The sequence below is a fragment of the Natator depressus genome, chromosome 3 (genome assembly GCF_965152275.1).
Source record: "Natator depressus isolate rNatDep1 chromosome 3, rNatDep2.hap1, whole genome shotgun sequence".
NCBI classification, from domain to species: domain Eukaryota; kingdom Metazoa; phylum Chordata; order Testudines; family Cheloniidae; genus Natator; species Natator depressus.
In genome coordinates this window covers 158379244-158402148 of record NC_134236.1, presented here as the reverse complement: position 1 = coordinate 158402148, position 22905 = coordinate 158379244, and the positions used below count along the sequence as shown (strand labels likewise).

Below are 22905 nucleotides of genomic sequence, written 5' to 3'. Positions count from 1 at the left end.
TTGTCTTGCGTATTAATATTAATTAAAAGGCATCTATTCGCTCCGGGGTATAATTTGCAGCGGTGTGCGTGTACAGCGGGGTACACAGGTGCCTATGCATCTCTAGAATTACAGCCTGCTGCTCGCACTGGCTCATGTTGTGACAATGTGCAAACGGGTGAGTGTCCAGGTGTGTGCAGATGTCGTGTGTGTGTACATGCCCATCTCTCTTGGAGCGTTCAGGAGAAATACATTTGAACGCGCCTATCCTGCTATGCAGTGGGAGAGCAAACCGAGAGCCTTTCATACTCAACTCCTGGCCGGAGATGCACTGTAAGGCGGACGGCTGAGTAGTTTTGCTGACAGCTTGCTTTCCCCTCCCTGCAGAGAGCTCCGGAGCGCACACGAGCCTATTTGTATTTTTCTTGTAAATTGTTTTCAGAACGACCACTTCACAGGTTTCACAGAAAATGATCTAACAGCCTTTTGCCACCACCATCTTTTCAAACAGGCATTTGCTGCTACCGCTCCGCTTGCCCGAAAAGGCAGGTATTTTGCTCCTGCCTGCAGCATAATGCACGAGCTAATGCCAGGGGGTGAAAATACTACAGTTACTCACTAAAGAGTGGAGAAGGCGGCTTGAAATGGCATTTGCATGGAGGCACGTTTGAGAAACATTGTGAAACGTGTGCGACTTTTTTTTTTCCATGATCCAACCCCCCTGCCTTGCTGTTCTTCCCAGATAAAGAAAAATCCGCTTAATCGAGAGAAAGCCGAGGGGAAAAAATCGAATTAAACAGTCCACCCTTACCTGGTAGATCAGGGACTCATGCAGACTTCACAGTCCTGTTAGTTCACATCCCCTTGAAACACCCGCAGGAACTGAGACACACACAAAATGCTCCAGAAATCATTTCCTCATCCAGATCAGGATTTTAAAATGTAGCCGTCTATATTCTATAGGAGAGGGGTTTTAAAAAATGGGCTAGTTTCTTTTTTGTTGACTCGTGGGGGCTTGCCTTCACCGGTCTGTTGTTTTGCTAATTGATGATCCTTTCCCCGCCAACCGCGCGATCAGCCTTGTCCCTTTCAGCTTTGCAGTTTCTTGAATGTTTGTTCAATGTGCGATTAAAAGCGAGCGAGCGAGCGGGCGAGCGAGGAGGGGCGGGGAGTAGGAAGGCAGGAAGGAAGTTGTGAGCCTGTCTGGGGTTGAACTCAGCGGAACAAGTTTCATTTTTTTCTTCTTCTTTTTTTTTTTTTTTCCTTTCCTTTCTATTGCTCGTCAGGACCGCGGGAGGGAAACACTTAAAAAAAAAGTTTCCATTGTTAACTAGCAAAAAAAAAAAAGGTTTCTACTTCTGTGGGTTAAAGATACACGATCCATTTTCCAACCTCAGCTTGATCTTGCTATGTATATCACTTGCTGCACTATTTTAAACCCTCAACTTCAGTTCCCTTTTCACAAAGAAGATCCCTGGGTCATTGCCTAACCCGCACATGGGCTGCTGTTTGCATCTAATACACACCCTGCTGAGCTTCCAAAGCTCAGGAGGCAGTCCTGGGATAGATACCAGAAATAGTAATATTGTAAGAAGCTTCAGATCAAGGTGGGTTCAAATTAATTCTCTAACCTAAGTAGCATATTTTATAACCGTAGCTTTCAGGATTCTAATGCCAGTACTTGGAGGGTTAAATGCACCTCTGTGCAGAGGGCCAGTGTGTTTAAGGCCATTTCAGACCTACCTACATCCTGTTTTGGAGCCTTAAGTGGTGCCTAGGGTTGTGTTGTAGTGTCCTTCAGCACAGGGGTACATTTCTCCCAAAGTGAGGATGTGACTTGGACTGGATGCTCCCCTGCCCCTTGTTGGTTATTTGCATCCGTACAAAGAGGGTGCAAACCACTACCTTTCCAATGGGGTACCTACTTTGCCCCGGTGGAAATGACTAAAGACTCAGGGCAATGGAGAATCAGAATCCTTAGGGTAGATCCTCAGCTGATGTAAACTATCATAGCTCTGCAGTAACTTCACTTAGCTTAGGATCTGCCCCCTGTATTTCTGTAGGATTGCATCCTAAATGTGGGTCTAAAAGGAATCATGGAATATCAGGGTTGGAAGGGACCTCAGGAGGCCATAGAATATAGAATCATAGAATATCAGGGTTGGAAGGGACCTCAGGAGGCCATCTAGTCCAACCCCCTGCTCAAAGTAGGACCAATCCCCAATTTTTGCCCCCATCCCTGAATGTCCCCCTCAAGGGTTGAACTCACAACCCTGGGTTTAGCAGGCCACTGCTCAAACCACTGAGCTATCCCTCCCCCAGAAAGGATTGTTCCTGATGGGAGATATGTGATACAGCTATCCCACACAGCTCCTGCAGGGCTTAAGCACAACTCCCATTTCGCAGCAAGAACGGGCTCTTGGCTGTGAAAAGGGGTGATATTTAAAATCAAGATAGCCATCTCAAATTAGCTATCTCAATATAAAATCCGTAAGGGAGGCAAGGCACTGCAGTTTTTACCCTTGTGTAGCTAAGATAACGCCGGCTGGTGGTTATAGGGTTGACCTCAACTAGCTACACTGAGGTAAAAACAACCCATGTCTTGTCTCTGCTAGGATTTTATACTGAGATAGCTATCTCGATGTAAAACCATACCTCGTTTTTGCAGTAAAGACATAGCCTCTGGAGTGAACAGGGGCAGAAAGTTCTTTGAACCTGCAGAAGGAGGTGTGGATTGCCAATCTCATAGACACACAGATAGACAGAGTGAGCACATTTTTGTTTTTCTATTTCAAGAAATCTTATTTAGCGCTCTGTGCAGGAAAAAAGAGTATTAGAATCTTTCCACAAAAAGAGCAACTTTTTCTGCAGTGTCTGAGCTCAGAGGGGCCTAGTCTTCCAAGGACTTAAGCATATGAGTAACACTACTCACATAAGCAGATACATTGAGTTCAATGTGAGTAAAGTTACTCCTGTGTAAGAGTTTGCAGGTCTGACCATTCGTGTCTCCCAGTCTATGCAATGTGTGTGTGTGTGTATGTGGAAAATTTGATCTTCATCATACATTCAGAAATGCATGAAGATTTGTAAGTGTTCCCCTTAAAAAAATCGGAAGTATTCTACAATGGCATGTTCACATGTGTGTTGCTATGTAGCCATACAGCTGTGTGTGCATATTTTAGACTATTACTTAGGGCTTATTTAGACTAAGGATTTTGCACAAATGTAACCACATTAGTGTACCTACACTAGTAGAAAGCTCTAATGTAGACCCACTGCCCTGGTGCAAATTGTGGCTTGCCTCTGTGTGACCTACCCCAGGATAAGTTACCAGGGTAAGTCACATGAGTGCAAGCCCCATTTTGCACCCATGCAGCACATCTACACTGTGAGTTTGCATTAGTGCAGCTACATTTATACAAAAATCCCCAATGTAGACAGCCTAAGAGTACTGTAATATTATTTTAAAGAGTCAGAAAATCTGACCTCCAGATTTAAATTTCTTCTGAATATATACATCATATACATCACTCTTTTAATCATACAGGGAGTGGTTAATAAAAATTTAAAGAAAAGAAAAAAGCCTCTTAGCAACAAATCCCTTTTCGTGATGTTTAGATAAGGCAAGGAAATTATAGTTTCTAGCCCTGGAATCACATAGGGGCCATCATTATATAATGAAGAGCAGATAAAGTTCAGTGCACTAGTTTTCCCATCAAGTAATCTGCAGAAGATAGGCCTATGGTGTACATCAGTTAGACTTAGTGGCAATCACAAATCTAACCAGGTCACAAAGGTAGACTCTTTGGTCCTATGGAGTCATATTCTTGCTATGTAAAAACATGAAGGGGGGGGGGGAATAATATTTCTTTCATAAGATGGATGATCAGTTCTATTATTATTATTTTATTATTTTATTACTGTAATACATAGGAGCCCCAGGCATGGACCAAAATCCTATTGTGCTTGGTGCTGCACAAACACAGAATAAAAAGACATTCTCTGTTCCAAGGAGCTTGCAGTCTAAATATAGTAAAAGTAAAATTCTTAAACAACCACAAAAAGCCTAAGTCAGTGGCAAACCTACTTCAGTGGAAGTAGGACCGGGGTCCAAATCCTTCACATCTAAGTTTATACCCCCTGCTTCAAAATAAAAGCATTGTACTGCAGGGGAGACACTGAATGGACTGAGAGGATAACATACAAGCACCTGAACCTACAAACCATTACCCATGCAAATAGTCCTTATTCACATGGAACATTGCCATTGAAATTAACAGGACTACTCACCTGAAGAAAGATTTGCAGACCCCAGACCTATATATTCAGGAAGCAGAGTGGAGACAAATAATGAAAGCAGGCCATAGAACTGAAGGTGTATAAAAGACTCCCACTGACAGAGGATGGGAATATTTTAGGAAGAGAAACTTCATGATTCTCAAAGTTAATGATAATGTAGTATTTTTTATGTACAGTGCAGCGATCAGTGAATTATACATAGGTTCTAAAGAAGAGTATACTGAAAAGGTCAGCAAAACTGATACAACCCTCCCCCCCGTCTATTTATATATCATCCTATCTAATAATAATAACAATCCCAAAGTATCCTCATTCCTAATGGAATTCTGGCCCACTTTTGTTACAAGATCCATCTCTGTTAAATAACCTCTCTCTGTCAGTCTCTTGAGTGGTTGCTTAAGAAAGTTTTCACTGTGTATTAAAAATGAATTTTCAAAACAGGTGTGCTTGTCACTGTTTAGCTATCTCTGCAACTATGAATGGTGTTTACAGCCTCCCAGTGGCAGATATTTTATTGATTCTTCCCAGCAGAAAGACCAGTTGTATACCAATAGGAAATATGAGTATGTAAATAAATGTGGAGTAATTCCACAGAAATCAACAGACCTACTCCACATCTGTATCACTTGATGTTTGTCGCGTACTGTGAGATCCCTCGATGAAACAAGCTATGTGCAAAGTAGTAGTAGTATTCTAAGAGCATGGGGCTGGATGACGCGTTCTAACTCTTGTAGCGGGGGTTGGCGGACTCTGAAAGAACTCAAGTGCTTTGATAGTTCTGTTTGGAAGGTATTATACAAGAGCTAAGGAACAGAAATTATGCATAGACACACACATGCAGAGAGACAGGGTAAAAGAAATTCTGCGCTAGGCTTAGGCACCCATCAGAGATCTGAGACATTACTGTTCTGTTGGGCGCAACACATTCATGCAGAGGGTACCTTCATTGTTTCATTAGGTAACATACTAAAATGTGTGTGTGATTGTGAAGACACACTGGTTTTAGGCTCGTGTAATTCCATTGAGTTCTGTAGAGTTGTTCCTTATTTAGCCTAATGTGAGAAAACAATCAGGCCTAGGTCTGTAGTATGTGTGTGAGTCATAAACGCATTTTACTGTTCTGCAATAGATTAGCAAGTTGACCCATAGTTCCTACTTACTATTAATAATAACGTATACAGCTGTATATCTATGGTGTGTCCTATGAGTCAGCATTAAGGTTTTCTTTCTTGCACAGGCCTTCCAAAGAGCATTACAAAAACACAATAAACCATGCATATTTTTTATGTTATTAAAAAAAGGATGCAAATGGAATATATCTCATTCATTATTTCTAAAGCTACGAATGTTGTACAAAAGTGCCTGGAAGAGGGTTCAAAACGCCAACTGTTCAAATACTATTTCAGTGTCTGGAAAGGTTTTTCCTGTTCATCGGTCACAATTATTCCATTGGACTGTGACCATGTAACCATAATTGGACAGCTTTGCATTTGTTTTAGATAATTCTTATTATGGCAGGAAAAAGGCAAGCTGTTTTTTTTTAAGAGTCTGCAACATGTCATGTGAGGTTTTTTTCACCCCAGCTGGCTTGATTGCTCTCTCTGTTTTTGTGAAATATGATGGATCTATCTTACATGACATGGCTGAGATAATCCACAGTACCTTTTTAGGGATGAGCTGAACAGGAAATCACAGGAAATGTTGTCAAAGTTTCCATTCTCTGTAATGCATGGCCTCTCCTTTTGGAGAGAAAGAAAAAGGGGGAGGGGGAAGAATTTAGGAAGATTTGGTTTATAATTTTAGATCCCACAGTGGGAGATGGACATTTAATGCATGTAATTAAAAATAAAGCACCAAGAATCCATGTGGGAATCTATTGTTACATACATCTGAGGGTCTGTGGCATAATACATTTTAAGGATTTACCAAAATATTTGTAATAAAGTACGCACCCTAAAAAGAACAGCTATTCCTCACACTCTTTTGCGTCGGTGAAAGGAAAAATGTCCAGATTTGACTCTGCACAGCAGATTTTAATAAACTGGCAGCTCATGGGTGATTATTAATAATTTTGAAAACTAAGGTAATAAAGCTAAGAAAATATCCTTAAATGAGGTTGCTGGACAGCAGTGTATTTTTTTCTGTATACGGTGCTTCTCTTTGCCAAGCAACAAATTGCAAAGGCCAACGGACCTCTGATCCTGAAAGACAGCTTGGACTACAGCACTCATGAAAACCACCAGTCCTTAAATGTAAAAGCAATTGGCTCACGCAAGAACATCTTCCCCAGCTCGAGTGAAATCCATATTCTCGTTCAAGCAGGGAAGGTCACTGCTTTTCCCTGAAAAACCAGAGATGGGCAAAACCTCTATGAAAATAATAACATATACACCCTGTAGCGAGGGGGCGTGGTCTCCCTCCCTCACGGACGGGGAGAGAACCGCAACCACCCGTTGGTGGGAGGAACTGGGACACCCGCAGCCACCCTGCCAGAAGCAGAGGAGTGGGGCAGGAACTGGAAATATAAAAGGCAGGCCCTCCCGCTCAGTTGGGGCAGAGCTGCCAGAGGAGCAGGACATCTCTCTCCCACTCCTGGAGCCCGGACCTGACGGAGGCTGCTACAGTGCCAGAGACCCAGAGGGACTGCCAGAGCTGCCAGACACCGGGGACACCGAGGCACTGTTGGGGCTGCCACTAGCCATTTACCCGAGCAAGACCGACGACAACCCCTGAACCCCCTGACTGGGAATGTAGGAAGGAGCCCATGGAAGCCGAATAGGGTTCGGCCACGTTACTGACTGCAGGTTGACCAGCGTGTTGCGGCCAGTTTTCCCCGCCGACCCAGTGGTGGACCACTCTGCCGCTGTTAGGGCCTTGGGCTGGGATGCAATGGAGCGGGTGGGCCTGCGTCCCCCTTCCCCTTGCCGCCCCACCCCTGGGGGTGGCAGCCTCCCCACCTTTAGGCCAGGAGGCCTGCATTGGTCTGACACTCACCCGAGCTAGGACTCCAGATGGTTTTTCTAGCTCTCCCCGTCTCCCGCCAGAGAGCTAATCCCCCCCTAGACTGCTGTGTTGCTCTGCCTGACTGCAGGCCAGAGCCCTTAACTGATTATGGTTCCACCCTTATTGATGGCTCCGGGCCTATAGACTTACTGCTATCCTGCCCGACTGCGGGCCACAAGCGTTAACTGTGTGCTGCCCCGCTCTGGCTGAGGGCCAGCGGCTCACAGACCCAATTGCTGCCCAGCCTGGACGGCAGGCTTGGGCCTATGAATGGTCAGCTAATTCCTCCCTGAACAGAGTCGCTCTAGGACCATTGCAGTAAGAGGGTGTGGCCTCCCTCCCTGACAGACAAGAAGAGAACCGCGACTGCCTTACACACACACACACACACACACTTATGCACATGTACACATGCAGTCAAATATGGGATGGGAGTGCACAGAAGCTCTCACCCTGAGCAAACACTCACTCAGCGTGTACATTCACACAGACATGCACACGTGCATACGCGCCTAGTCTGAGTAAACACATGGTCACAGTGTAAACACACCATCACAGTATGAACACATTCATATGTTCTACCCCTTGCTCCACTACCAGGGGGCGTGTTAGAGTGGGAGCCTGTGCGTGTGTTCACACACACACACACAGGTGCACACACCTGCACATATTTCCACCCTCCTCTAGAATTGGAAGGGCTGGCAATCTCTAGAGGGCGCTCCTCTCATGAGATTTCCAACCCAGTGCTGCAGATTCACAAGATTCGGCTCATTTTGAGAAGGTGGAGTGCTTATTGTAGCGTTTAGCATGGGACTGGGAGTTAGAGCTAGAGTTAGATTCCCAGCTCGACCGCTGACTAACGCTGTGCCTTTAGGCAAATCGTTTAGGCCAGGGGTGGCCAACCTGTGGCTCCGGAGCAGCACTCTGGGGCTGGATCTACAGGCACCAACTTTCCAATCTGCCAGGGGGTGCTCACTGCTCAACCCCTGGCTCTGCCACAGGTCCTGCCCCCACTCCACCCCTTCCCACACCCTCCTCCGAGCCTCCTGCACACCACAAACCAGCTGATCGGGAGGCAAGGGGGCCAAACCAGCTGATCGGGAGGCACAGGGGCGGGGGAAGGGGAGGCGCTGATCGCGGGGCTGCCGGTGGGCGGGAGGTGCTGGGAGTGGTGGGGTGGGGGCTGGGAGCAGGGAGGAGCTGATGCAGGGCTGCTGACATATTACTGTGGCTCTTTGGCAATGTACATTGGTAAATTCTGGCTCCTTCTCAGGCTCAGGTTGGCCACCCCTGGTTTAGGCCAAAATTTTCAAATCTAGCTCCCTAAAGGTAGGCACCTAAATAAGTAGCCAAATTTTCAGGGATGTGGCGCACCCACAATTCTCACTGAAGTCAATGGCTTTTCACCGGGGATGAATCTGGCCCATGGTGCAATTTTGCTTCCCTGCTTCAGCAAATGCTGCATGATTATTTATTTTTCCTTTTAAAGATGCAAAGAAGTTTTTACATTCTGGGCAGATCATAATAATGAGCTGCTTGAACCGAAATGTCTAGAGAGTAATTACAACCAGCAAAGGTGAAGCTCTGGCCCAGGAGTAAACATTAGCTACCCATTTCCACAGCCTGCTGAATCAGACTCGAAGCAGGTGGTCAGATTAGACCTATTGGGCTCTGAAACACTAAACTTATTTCTGCCTCGCTCCTGCAGGGTGGGAATTACTTCTCTGGCACCTCTTGGAGAACTCCAGGGAAGATTGGAGTGGGGTTTGCCGTTAGAGAACAATACAAAAACCTGGATGGGGGGAGGAGAAGTTTGGTTCCTGATCCCACAGCAGAATTCTTGTGCTTTCTTCATTCTTTGCTCTGCCTTTATCCTTTGCTCTCTTCCTGACACACCCCTTCATCTGGACCAGATTCTCCTCCGCCACCGCAGTGTGATTCCCTTTAATGTCCATGAGAGTTGTGATAGTGAGCCGGGCAGAATTTGGCTCTCTGGAGTCTATATGCTGCTGCATTAGTATTGGGCCAAATCCTGAGGCCAGTCAGTTGGTTCTCCTTTATTGTCATGTAGGGGAATCTCTCCTGCTAACTCAGAGGACACTCAAGCTGGTTCAGTGAAGGCTGTGAAGCAGATGTTCAGCCATTCTGTGGTTGCAAGTTCATGCAAATAAGCTCTTTGCACCCCTTCTGATTGTGCCTCCATGGATCTGGATCCCCACAATCTTGCATGCAGGAAATGTGGGGGGTTCTGCTGCCTGGGGACAACAGGAGACTCACTTGGGCTGTCTGGTGAAGGGGAAGGGGAGACTGGATGGAGCTCAGTGTGACCCCCACCCCATATATAGTGCTTGTGGAGGGGGAGACTGGGTGAGCGATAGGGGCTACTCTGCCCCCACTCTCATTGCCAAGGTGGGACAGAATCCTTTGGTCCCAAAAGGCCCCTTTGCCAGCTGACTGCTCCATTATTACAGCTGGCACAAATGCTGCCATTCCCATACCCTGATCTGCAGGTGCCTCCAGGAGGTGGCAGAGGGATTGATTTGCAAATGCTGAGACTTGCGCCCACAGCCATAGAACCCAAGACCAGTTTTAAACGTCGGCCCTTTAATCTCCACCCACAGCCAAGTGAGGTTCTGTTCTTAAGGTCAGGCTCCTCAGAAACAGGAGAGGGAGACCTGGACAGAGCACCACAGATTAATGACACAAGAGTTTCATTTGACAAAGGATTTGGGTTTTGCCAATTTCATGACATTTTCTCCTTTCACTAATAACACCTCCCACACTACCCAGATTGTGCAGCTCCAGAGAAATGTTGGATCTGCTTACTGAGAGCAAGCAAGGAGAGATTATGCACAGATCACTCGTGAGGGTGAGGGCAGCTTGATCCCATACAGGCCAAAGAGGAGGACAGAACAACATATACCAGCCAACACTGACCCTTCCCCCTCCAAACCCCAAGCAGAGTGAGAGACTTAGCTAAAAGGAGCCATAGAAATGCCTCGGAAAAGTCAATTTTGATAGCAGAGACCACCAATGTTCTGAGACACCCGTCTTTTGGGAGGGGGTTGTTGGCAGACATATTGAATCAGAACTGGGATCCACTCCCCAGCCATGTGCCCAAATTTCTGCATGCCTCCGCTGAGTAATTCTTGGAGTGGACATTGAGTCCACTTTATGAAGAAATCTTGTTTCCTTCTGTTTTATGTATTTGACATTTCCCCAAAAGAACAAAATGTTGGAATAACGAATTACTTCCCCTCCCCGCCACATCTGTCATTAGGAGAAAGTTTACTTTACAGCTCTTGGTACATGTTGCAAATGGGGTGGATGGGGCTGAACAAAGATGTACAGTAATCAGTAAAAGAGGTGGCATTTGAGTTATAATCGGGGATTGTCACCAGGAAATTACCCGCCATTTGTATTGTTTGGAAAGGAGATCTGTAGGAAGAGCATAGCAGACTGTACATAAAACCCAGGCAGAGCTTAGGGTTAGGGGAACTTTAAGAACCACAAGGTTCAGAACCTAAGTTTAAGTCAAAAAATGGGATGGGTACAGGTTAGAAATGGTGCCAACCATTAACAGGGTAGTCCATACTCAGTAATTAGTAATGGCCTGGGACAATTATAAAAGTAGCCAGGGTAAGGGTGCTTTTTCCACATCATGTTGTCCCGGCTTATGGTACCCAGAAGTTTCTTGAAGGCACAATAACAACTGGAAACAAGTACTAACTTTGCATTCTTACCAGAGGCATGTATTTGCAGAGCTCTCTGTGAGAATCTAAAATGATGGGAGATGTAAATAAAAATAATGACTGAGACTTGAAGTGTCTCATTGATACAAACACTTCAGAAGTCTTCCTCAGACTTTAAAAACAGCCTTAATGTTTATTGCAAAAGAGGGAGTGTCCCTCCAAATGAGCAAATGTTGCACACAAGTTTGCCACTGCATCACACAGAGGGACCAGATCTTCAGTTACGTCAAGGGAAATTTGGAGACAATGGAATTCTTCTGCTCTGAGACCAGTATAACTGACATCAGAATCTGTCCCAGAAACTGTTGCTCTTGTACTGGACTGGAGTTGTCGCTAAAGATTATTTACTATTTAGAAGCCAAAAAGAATGAAGATCAATGGAGATTGATTATTTAAAGGCAGCAGTTCCATCTATGTGGAAACAGGACAGTGTTTCAGTGGATCACATTTTAGCCATTTTAGGAAGACAGTTATGATGCCCTTTGTACTCATGACAGGAAAGAGGCACTAACAGATACACATTAGTTGGCTGCATTTGCCTGGCAATTGTCTACAAGTTGGGTCTCTCCTGATATCACAAGATGGGAGGTGTCTAGGGTCAGTGGTACAACTAGCTTTCCATAATAAACCTGATGTTTAACCCCTATGCTAACTTCACCAAAACTAAGCCCAATTTTTCATCCCTGATCTCATGACAGAAAGGCCTTTTTTCAAAGGAGGGGTCAGTCAGCCCAGGCATTTGTCTGAAAGGGTATCTTGGAAAAGGTAGGATGAGATTAGCACTTTGTGAGGAGTTTCTTAATTTTTTCCCCAAACCCTGTCTCAACAATGGATGAGCTAGAAACCCTCCATCTGGTTTAATAGGTTAAACCTGTCATCCTCAATGAGGAAAGGTGCCTTTGATATTTTTTTAAGAAGTCTGATGGGATAATTTTGGAAAAATTCAGTTGGTTTTATTTTTCCTAACTTTCAAACATTTTAAATTTAGGTACAAAATACCAACAAAATAAACCTAACGGGATCTTTTGGGATAAAATATCACTTGGTTACATGCAAACCAAAATAGATTAGTTATCACAGCACTCAATTTTCCAAACCGTTACAGAGGGATGGGATTACAGTGAAATATTTTACCCTAATAAACCTAAACATTAACAGTTATTGAAACTTTTTCAATTAGTAAGTGTAATTAAGTTATTACAATAATTGGGATGAGGCTGTAATAGCCCCGTACAGATCTAATTAATCCATTTCATACTGGGGTCAACAGGAAAAATCTATTCCACTAGAAGGAACCCAGGAGATCTAGTCCCTAAAATTTAAACAAATGCCATTCTCCTCATCAGCCAGAAATCTTTTATCTTGTCCATTAAATCAGAGCTGTTGTTGAATGCCAGACACACTTGCTTTGGTTGATTCTCTGTTCCATGTAGTAACTGTCTGGTCAGTAAAGAAATCCCACAGCACAGTATTTGTCTGACGTCTGAGGAGAGCAAAGCCAAATACCACTCCTCCTGCTCTGACATGTCCAACAATCGAGCAGAATGCGTGATTTGGTGGGGCACCAGCATTGAGCAACACACTGACCTGAGTTATGGTGGTATACGAAATGAGTGTGCTAGACCTCTAATTCATTCTGATGGCACTTAACATAAACAAAACTATTTGAAATTAATGGCCCAAATCAGTCCCTGGTGTAATTCCACTGAAATGAATAATGCCATACCATGGATGACTTTGGCCAGCTATGTGGCATTTATATAGAAACTGTGGATCCCAAAATGCTTCACAAATGTCAAATTAAACAAATCCTGGGCTTCATCCACAGCCCATTTAAGTCAAAGGAAAGACGCCCATGGATTGCAATGGGCTTTGGATAAGGTCCTATATATTGTATAGGTACCATTTCCTTGATCTCTGAAATGCAGCCACCTCTGGGTTAAACACTGTTGCAAAATCTCACTTTGTGACTGATCTCAGAATTAAATTCAGACTCAACTCTCACACTGTTTGCTGACACTAGCCAGGAAGCATTTTTTTCCACACTTTTCTTTTTTCATCTGTGCTATTCAAGAAGAGGAGTGAGGATTTACATACAAGCCACTAGGTAGTCTGTCCAATTCAAATTAGTTTCCATTGGTTAGACAGTTTTTCCATTTCACAGTTCAGGTAATGATAGCAGACAGCCTTCCCTGTTAAGGAACAGCTGTGTCTACAAGAAGATGAACGGCTTACTAATAATACTCTGAATTTACAGTCACTGGCATATTTCATCCAAGGAACTCAAAGCATTTTACAATGGTGAGTCTATTAGTCCCATTCTACAGATAAAGACACTTAAGGCAAAGAGAGTTGAAGTACCTAGCCCAAGGTTACACACAGAATGATGGCAGGTCTACATTGAAAACTTACAATCCGCATACCTACATCTCTCCGGGGTGTGAAAAATCCACTGGGCAGACAACTCCCAAAGTGAAACTGACTAAACAGAAAGTGGGACTGACCAGCCCATTTTCCCTGCCTAAGCGGAAGAGTGAAAAAAAGACACCCCCCCTCAAAAAGTAAACAGCAGAGCTGATGAAGCGTGAAAGAGATTTTAAAATTTGTCATCCAGTTTTCTTAAAAGCAAAACAAACTCTGGCCCCAGGCCCAGCCCTACACTCTGATCTGTGCAGGAGACCGTGGCACCGCAGGGGCTGGCCTGGGTCATCTGACTTGGGTTCATGGGGCTCAGGCTGCGGGGTTATACAATTGCAATGTACACATTCAGGCTCGGGCTGGAGCAAACCTGAATGACTACACTGCAATTTAATAACCTGCAGGCTGAGCCCCAGGAGCCTGCGTCAGCACTCTGACTTTGATCCAGCAAAGCACTTAAGCATGTGCTTAACTTTAAGCACATGGGCAGACCTATTGGCTTCAGTGGGATTACTGGATGGTTAAAAGTGAGCACATGCGTAAGTGCACAATTTGCTGGATCAGGACCAGAGTGCTCAACATCTTGTAGGCTCAACCCCGTAATTTCCTTAAAATTCCATAGGTTTTTGCAGTAATTTCTACAGAATCTTATTGGTTTAATTCCAGGATTTTTCTACCTCAGAACATCCTTCTTTGCATATACGTATGTTAGCGGCCACATCTCTGTGATGCCGTTTCAGAATGTCAAATCAAATAAACTTACCCTGGAATGTGAGAGACAAACTACTTAGGGGAAGAAAATGGTAAGACAAAAGAAACCAGCAAAAGCCTTAATGACAGTGCTGAGGAATTTACCTCACTCAGGGTATTGTTACTGTGATGTAGCAGTTTTGCTGTCTAGGAGCACATAGATCATCCCACAGCATAAGTGCCACCATCACTCAGTGTAGACAACGAAGCATAATTTACAAATGTCATGGTGTCTGACATGTGGCTCACAACTCAGTGTGCCAATCTTAGGTCAGACTGTCAGAAAACAGGGCAGACACCCCAAACTGATGGTATATTCTATAATTAGATTCCACCAAGCCAGTAACAAATGTGCACTGCTGGAGTACCAGATTAGTTTTACCATGGAGCCACTCACAGTCCCCTTAGGCTCTCCAGCCCGCCTTGCCACTCAGACAAGCTGGACTTCTGTGATGAAAGGTTATTAAAACCAAAAATCGCCACACATTAGGTTACTCCCAGCCCCAAAAGGCCAAGTCCATGGATGCTCTGGATCTCACACCAAAAACAAACACCAATAGCCAATCCTTTAGTAAACTAACTAAAGATTTATTAGCTAAGAAAAAGAAATGGGGGTTATTGAGAGGTTAAAGCAGGTGAAATACATAACAGGTGAGTCAGAGTTTGTAAGTTCAAATGATAGCAGTGATGTGGTATCTACTAGTTTCCCATAAGTCTTTCAGGGTTGCCCAAAATAGCTTGGGGGACCTCTGTCTTGTATCTGGAACGCCTCCCGACAGCATCCAAATAGATCAGAGCTGCAGAATCACTCCCAGAGTTCCCTCTTATAGTTGAAAACAGTCTGGCAAGCTTTTCCATCACAGCACAGGTCCCTAGATTTACCATTGTTGAACACACAAAGACCAACGCTTTGAAGTCGACTTGTTTCTTCATTTACATTTCCAAGGTTCCAATCTCCAATGGGTATACATAATGTAAACACAATGTGATAGCCAGAAACAATTCTTCATTGGTTTTCATGCAGCTTTACACATCAAGTCAATTCACATTTAAACACTAACACACATTTCAATCAAAGACTAATTAAGTACAGGATACAGACAGATGGAAACAATACAATCAACCTCTTGATTTCTATCAGCATAAGTGAATTGTTCTGAATACATATTGATATACTTAACCCTTCTTTGGTATTCATATACAAGTGAATTGCCCTATTGTCATGATCTGAGTTGGTTTGTCTGTGTCACACAGCTGGTAACCTGTTTAGACAGCATCAGAACAAAATAAAGGCATTAACCTTCCTTCAAAATATCAAGACAGTACTTTTCTTGTCCATTAATCTATGTTATAGCAAACCCCATTCAACTATTATGAGTCAAATCCTTGGTCCACAGGGAGCTTGAGTGGCTAGGATGGGTAGGGGGACTCTCTGTGGGACATATGTTTTGGGGGGGGAAGGAATCTTTCCCCCAGCCTGCTCTGCAGACACTACTTCAGCATCGGGGCTCCATTACCTGGGGCCAGTGCATTTCCCATCCATAAGGAGGAAAAGGACAAGTATAATAGTGGGTCTGTATGGGGAGATTTTGGCAAACCAGTAAAGTGCCTGAAACCACTATTGCTTATTGCTTAAAGTAGTCAAGTCAGCAGGCCATAAATTGGCCATGCAGTGGCCTTAGCATAACCAAGGCAGGTGGGAAGGGGATTTGGGGTGCCACAGACCAGGCAGCTTGACCCCACGTCCTTCCTGTTAAGAATGTTGAAATTGCAGATATATGTATTTTAGGAAAACAGGAAGCTTGTCTATAACATACCCTGAGGAATGTGTCTGTCAGGGTCCCAAGGCATGGACACTCTGAAAAAAAACAACAACCCATATCCGGTTAATATCTGGTTATAAGGAAATCTCTTGCTTGACCTTTAAAAATTGCTTGCTAAGCAAGTTTTCTTTAAGGGATATGTCATTGTATTACTAATGTGGGGGGAAAAGTTTGAGGTAGCGGAACTTCTCAGAAGGGGCTCTTCAGGGACTCTCCCTCTGGCTGCATCTTGTGTTCCCCACCAGCAGACAGGCTGCCGCTGTGCCACGGGAAAGCCACGCTCAGCTTCGGTAATTATCGAGGGTTGGGGGTGTTTTACTAACCTGTTGCGGACATGTGTAAGTGCTTGAGACTAAGTAAAGTTTAGCTTTAAGTGAAAGCACTCTTGTGTTGTTCTGTTTGTGCCAGCCATCTATCAGTCGGACGGCCATGTCTGCCCTGATTTATTTCCTGACACCACCTTGCACAGAGTAAAAGTTACCAAGAGCTTTGGATTGAAAGAACCCCAGGTAACAGATCCACTGGCTCTGTCCTCACTCTCCCCAAAACAATCCCTTTCTACTGGGATGCAGGGTTCTCCTGCAGAGCAAACTTCATGTATGATTGCTATTTGTATTACAATAGCACCCAGAGGCTAGGTGAGGGATCAGGGTCCCGTTGAGCTAGGCACTATGCACTCATATATCTAGTAAGAGCTAGTCCCTCCGCAAAGACCTTACAGTTTAAATAGACCAGACAGACAAAGGAAGAATTCTTAACCCTATCTTATCAGATCACAGGCAGTCTGTGACAGAGCTTGGAAATCATCACTTAGGCTCTTGTTCAGTGCCTTATTCACAAAAAGCCAGCCTTCCTCAATTCTTCTGAATCCTCCTACTTCCTTCCTGCAGTGGGTCTGGTGGTTAAGGGCTCTCCATGCCCTCAGAAGAGTAGGCTTGACTGGACATTTGCTATGTAGGGGGTATCCATTCAAGGAATGGGGATAATCAGAATAGCTAGATTAGCTCGACATTGAGGTTAAATGTCAAACTCAGACCTATTGAAAATATAGGGACATAACCATTCCAGTGGGAGAAACTTCAACACTTAGGCTATGTCTATGCTACAGCGTATGTCGGCAGAACTTATATCGCTCAGGGGTGTGAATCCCCCCCTCCCGCCAAGTGTCCGACAGAAGGGCCAATGTGGACTGCACTATGTCGGCAGGCGAGCTTCTCCCACTGACATAGCTTCTGCCGCTCACATCGGTGGTTTTATTATGCCAACGGGAGAGCTCTCCTGTCGGCATAGAGCGTCTTCGCCAGACACGCTGCAGCAGCACCACTACATGTGTATGTGTAGACATGACCTTAGTCTACAGAGACTTCACACCCCATCATTCAGAACTGCTGAATGCCTCCACTGTAGAGCTAGCTATATTCACTGTAGAACTGGCTGTTTTGACTACAGGCCAAATCTTGCAGCCCTGACTCAGTCCGGAGTTCACCAGGAGTTTTACCTGAATCAGGATGGCAGGATTTGACCTTAAAAAAACATTTTCATGCTGTGCTTCTGAGCCATGAAAATATTTTAACAGGGGAAATCATTTAACTGACATTTAAGATGGTTGCTTTGGATGAAACTGTGAAATGAATCAGAGGCAGTTAGGGAGCCCACAGCAAGAGGCCCGAAATAAACAAACATGAGATTAAACAGCTCTGCACTAGGCTATAGAAGATGAAAATGGAATTTTGGAAGGAAAGCAGAGGTTGGGTAAGATGATATTTAACAGCTGGCAGTGAGCACGGAGAAGTGGTGATCATTCATCTTCATTAAGGATAATAGTCACTTAGCACTTCAATGCCACTTTTCATCCATGGATCTCAAGGCACTTTACAAAGAACAGTGATGCCAGGTCTACACTACAGACCTATATTGGTATTACTACGTCTTTCAGGGTATGAAAAATCTATACCCCTGAGCAACGCAGTTATACCAACCTAACCCCCCATATAGACAGCACTATGTCGATGGGAGAGCTGCTTCTGTTGACATAGCTACTGCCTTTCGGGGAGGTGGATTAACTGTGCCAATGGGGTAAGCTCTTTCCCACTGGCATAGGAACATCTTCCCTTAAGCACTACAGCAGAGCAACTGCATCAATGCAGCTATGTGGATGCAGTGTTTTACGTATAGACCTGCCCTTTGTATCATCACACCCACTTTACAGGTGGGAAAATGGAGGCAAGGAGAGATGAAGGCCAACAGTTTCAGAACTGGCCACTGCTTTTCGGTGCCTCTGTTTTTGGGTGCCCAGATTGTGATAGCAGATTTTCAGAAGTCCTTGGCCCCCAAAGCTTCCACTGACTTCATGCAGCGTTGTGCCAGCTCAGCACATATGAAAATGAGGGTCAAGGTGTCTCAAGTTGGGCACTCAAAATGAGTGGCCATTTGTGAAATGTTGGCCTACGTGACATGCCCAGAGTCCTTACTGCACTTAAGAAAAACCACAAATGGGGACCATGAAAGGAGGTGTGTAACTCATTAGTAAAGTGTCAGACTTTCAAGTATCCAGGACAATCACAGATGTTAAGATTAATTAGCTAATTTGCCCCTCTTGAAGTGATCATGTCCATCATATGGGAAAACAATAAGGAAAGTGTCTTATGGTGAAAATGCTAGAAGAGTCTCCAGTTTTTGTTTTAAGTTTGTATTGTGATAGCAGGTGGGAACCCCTGTTAAGGTTGCATTGACTTTTGCACTTAAAGCATCCATTCAACATCTGTTTTATAAAGACATGTTCTTGGTTCTGTTTTGAAACATACCCACAGTTTCAGGGTACAGTAGGAGAAACTAACAGCATGAGTCAAAACTGATTTAGTTAAATCAGTACAAACACCTCTGTAGACACTCCTTTTTCGGTTTTAGTTAGGCTTACCTGGTTTAGTTTACATTGACTAGGAACGGTTTTAAACTCAAGCAAAATAAGCCACTGTGAAATCAAAATAGCAGCTACTCAGGGGTTTGCACCAGCTTCATTAATTGGCTTAAAAAGCAATCTAGTTAAACTGGTGCAACTTCTGTATTTAGACAGAGTCTGAGAAATAGTATGACATTTAATCCAAAGGAATTCCACTGATTAACATGGAGAAGTAGGTGAACTTCAGTTAGAGGAAGCAAATATTAAAATCAAAGGCCAGATTGTTATTTTATAAAAGTGAAAATGTCCCAGACGAAAACAAAACATGATAGCTCAGATTTCCTACCATTCCTAACATCAGTTCAGCTCCACCACCAGTGGTACCAATGGGCCCAATTCAGTAAGATACTTTAGCATATGCATAACTTCAACCATTAAAGTCAATAGGGCAACTCTTATGCTTAAAGTTATGCACATGCTTAAGGACCTTGCTGAACTGGGTCAATGACGGGAGCCCTAATGTGGACAAGACATGTCATTGGAACCTGCTACTTTAAAGAGGTGAGACACAGGAAAATTGGATGCTACTATAAACGCACTTCTAATGCTTATTGGTGTATCTGCGGGAGAACCTTCAGATGAGGTTTCTTTGAGAAATCTTGGTGAGATCTAGTGCACCAGACAAAAGCAGCGAGGTTAGAAAAGAGATGTAGCACTGAATTAGGCACGTCTGACTAGCATATCAGAATCTGGCAAATGGAATGCAATTTCGAAACAATAGCTTTAAATAGTGCCAGGAATTTTGCAAGAGACATTTTACAGATAAGCTCCCCATAAAGGGGAGCAGTCAATGAATTTCACATATGTTTGATAAAATACACCTCAGAGACAGTCATGAAAGGTAACAGACTGCAAAGTAGTAATGTGTATAACAAGAGGTTCTGCCGCAGATGGAAATCCATACACAGAAGGTCTCTGCCCCCTAGTGTGAGTTCTAAGCATCTCTTATAGGATACAAAGGGCCAGATGCAGAGGCTACATCTACACAGCAACTGGGAGGTTGCTTCCTAGTGCCAGTAGACAGACACACACTAACTTGAGCCGAGCTAGCGTGCAAAAAATAGCAGGGTGACCACAGCAGTATGGGCTCTGTGACAGGTTGGATCACAGAAACCCCCTTGGGGCTGCGAACTGATGTGCTGAGACTACCCCTGAGCCCGCTTTCCCTGCCAGCTTGGGAGTTCAGTGCCCTACCTGGTTTGAGCCAGACCCGCTAGTCTGCTGCAAACCCAGACCCAGGTCTGAACCATGTCCCCCAACAGCTGAAGGCCTAAACTGAAAGCAGCTTAAGAAGTGTTCCTGTCTTTAACACTTGGATGCCCAATTCCCAATGGGGTCCAAACCCCAAATAAATCCGTTTTACCCTGTATAAAGCTTATATGGGGTAAACTCGTAAATTGTTCACCCTTGATAACACTGATAGAGAGATATGCACAGCTGTTTCCTCCCCCCCCCAGGTATTAATGCATACTCTGGGTTAAATAATAAGTAAAAAGTGATTTTATTAAATACAGAAAGTATAATTTAAGTGGTTCCAAGTAGTAACAGACAGAACAAAGTGAATTACCAAGCAAAATAAAACAAAACATGCAAGTCAATGCCTAGTACAGTAATAAAACTGAATGCAGATAAAACCTCACCCTCAGAGATGTTTCAATAAGCTTCTAACACAGACGGGTAGCCTTCCTAGTCTGGGCACAATCCTTTCCCCTGGTACAGCCCTTGTTCCAGCTCAGGTGGTAGCTAGGAGATTTCTCATGATTGCAGCCCCCTTTTATAGCTTTGGCACAAGGCAGGAATCTTTTGTCTCTTTAGGTCCCGCCCCCCTCCCCCTTCTATATGGAAAAGCACCAGGATTTAAGATGGATTTCAGTACCAGGTGACATGGTCACATGTCCTGTGAGAGCCCAAGCCTTCATTCCCCCCAGCCTGACTCACTGGAAGGCCTGCAAGCAAACAGAGCCATCCACAGTCAATTTTCCTGGTTAATAGGAGCCACCAAGATTCCAAACCACCATTAATGGCCCACACTTTGCACAATTACAATAGCCCCTCAGTGTTATATTTCATATTTCTAGTTTCAGATACAAGAATGATACATACATACAAATAGGATGACCACACTCAGTAGATTATAAGCTTTGTAATGATACCTTACAAGAGACCTTTTGCATGAAGCATATTACTGTTACATTATATTCACACTCATTAGCATTTTTTATAAAATCATATAGAGTGCAACGTCACAGGCTCACTGCTTGAGTATGTACCCAGGGCGCTGGGCAGGATTGCGTGTGTGGGAAGCCCCTCCCAGCTGCTATGTAGGCGTTCCCCAGAGATATGAATACTAATGGATAACTTGAATTTCTAGGTCCAGACACTCCACTCCATTTCTGTGCGCAGAGGGCACTGTGACCAGACAGATCCCACCTGAGAAGGATGGATCCCATCCATATCATTCCTAAGAACTTTTTTTTGTATAAAGTGTATATTTTAAAACTTTTACTTTCTTTTATCCCAAGGTTGATGCTGCTCCCATTAAAGACAATGGGAGTTTTGCCATTGATTTCAGTTGGAGCAAGCTTGGGCCCAAAATCCTGCTTGCCCTACTCATGTGCACAATCCTGTCAGCTTCACTGGAACTAAGGTACACAGGATTTGTCCTTCAATCAGCAAAGCCAAGAGGAATCCCAGAGCTTCAGAGGGACAATACTGATTTTCCAGTCTATGATATTCACCTCTGAAGGAGTCATCTGATTTCTGACCAACATTCAGACACGCTGCTAACTGGTTAATGTCCTACTAAAGAACAAAATCTTCAAGAATTTACAGAAAGTCTTGCTGTGGGCATTTAAAAACAAAAAATTCTCTCTCAGCCAATAGTTCCCATGAGTGAGCCTTTGATTCTTAGAATCAAAACAGCTGATGGGAATCAAAACAGAAGGGCAAAAGTAACTTGACAACTCCATTTCGCATGCTGTGATTTAAAGGATAGAAATGATCTAGTCGAAGTATTCTTAGCTTTGTTACTAACACCTTACATTAGTAAAACTGAGGGCAAGACACTCTCCTGTGCCCAGATCAACTCAATGCAGAGAGCAGGGTGGGCAGTCAGGGTGTAGATCAGAGGTGGGCAAACTATGGCCCGCGGGCCACATCCGGCCCGCAGGACCATCCTGCCCAGCCCTTGAGCTCCCGGCCAGGGAGGCTAGCCCCTGACTTCTCCCCCGCTGTCTCCCCTTCCCCGCAGCCTCAGTGTGCCATGCCGCCAACGCTCTGGCCCGCTGCTACTGCCGGGCAGCACGGAAGTGCGGCTGGCTCCGGCTGAGCGGCAGGGCTACAAGCTCCTGCTGCTCTGAGCGGCATGGTAAGGGGGCAGGGTGTTGGATAAGGGGCAGGAGGTCCAGGGGGCAGTCAGGGGACAGGAAGCGGTTGGATGGGGCAGAGGTTCTGTAGTGGGGCAATCAGGGGACAGCAAGCAGGGGGTGTTGGATAGGCGTGGGAGTCCTAGGGGGAGTCTGTCAGGGGGCGGGGGTGTGGATAGGGTCTGGATAGTCAGGGGATGGGGAACGGGGGGGGGGGGTTGGATAGGCATGGGAGTCCCCGGGGGGCTATTAGGGGGCGGAGGTGTGGATAGGTTGGGGGACAGGGAGTAGGGGGGGTTGGATAGGAGGTGGGTCCCAGGGGGGTGGTTAGGGGTGGGGGGTCCTGGGAGGGAGCAATCAGGGGACAAGGAGTAGGCGGGGATTGGATGGGTCAGGGATTCTGAGGGGAGCGGTCAGGGGGCGGGCAGTGGGAGGGGGCGGATAGGAGGCGGGGGCAGGCTGTTTGGGGAGGCACAGCCTTCCCTACCTGGCCCTCCATACAGTTTCGCAACACCGATGTGGCCCTCAGGCCAAAAAGTTTGCCCACCCCTGGTGTA

The 22905-nt window shown here is 44.9% G+C and overlaps 1 protein-coding gene across 1 annotated transcript in view; it reads right to left on the bottom strand.

Moving 5' to 3' along the window:
• ITPKB (inositol-trisphosphate 3-kinase B) overlaps positions 1-1189 on the bottom strand; it is a 110659-nt gene extending 109470 nt beyond the window's left edge. Inside the window, exon 1 of the mRNA XM_074949158.1 lies at positions 791-1189. The gene's annotated coding sequence lies outside the window, so the exon portion shown is untranslated. The remainder of the gene's footprint in view (positions 1-790) is intronic.
• Between the last annotated feature and the right edge of the window lie 21716 nt (positions 1190-22905).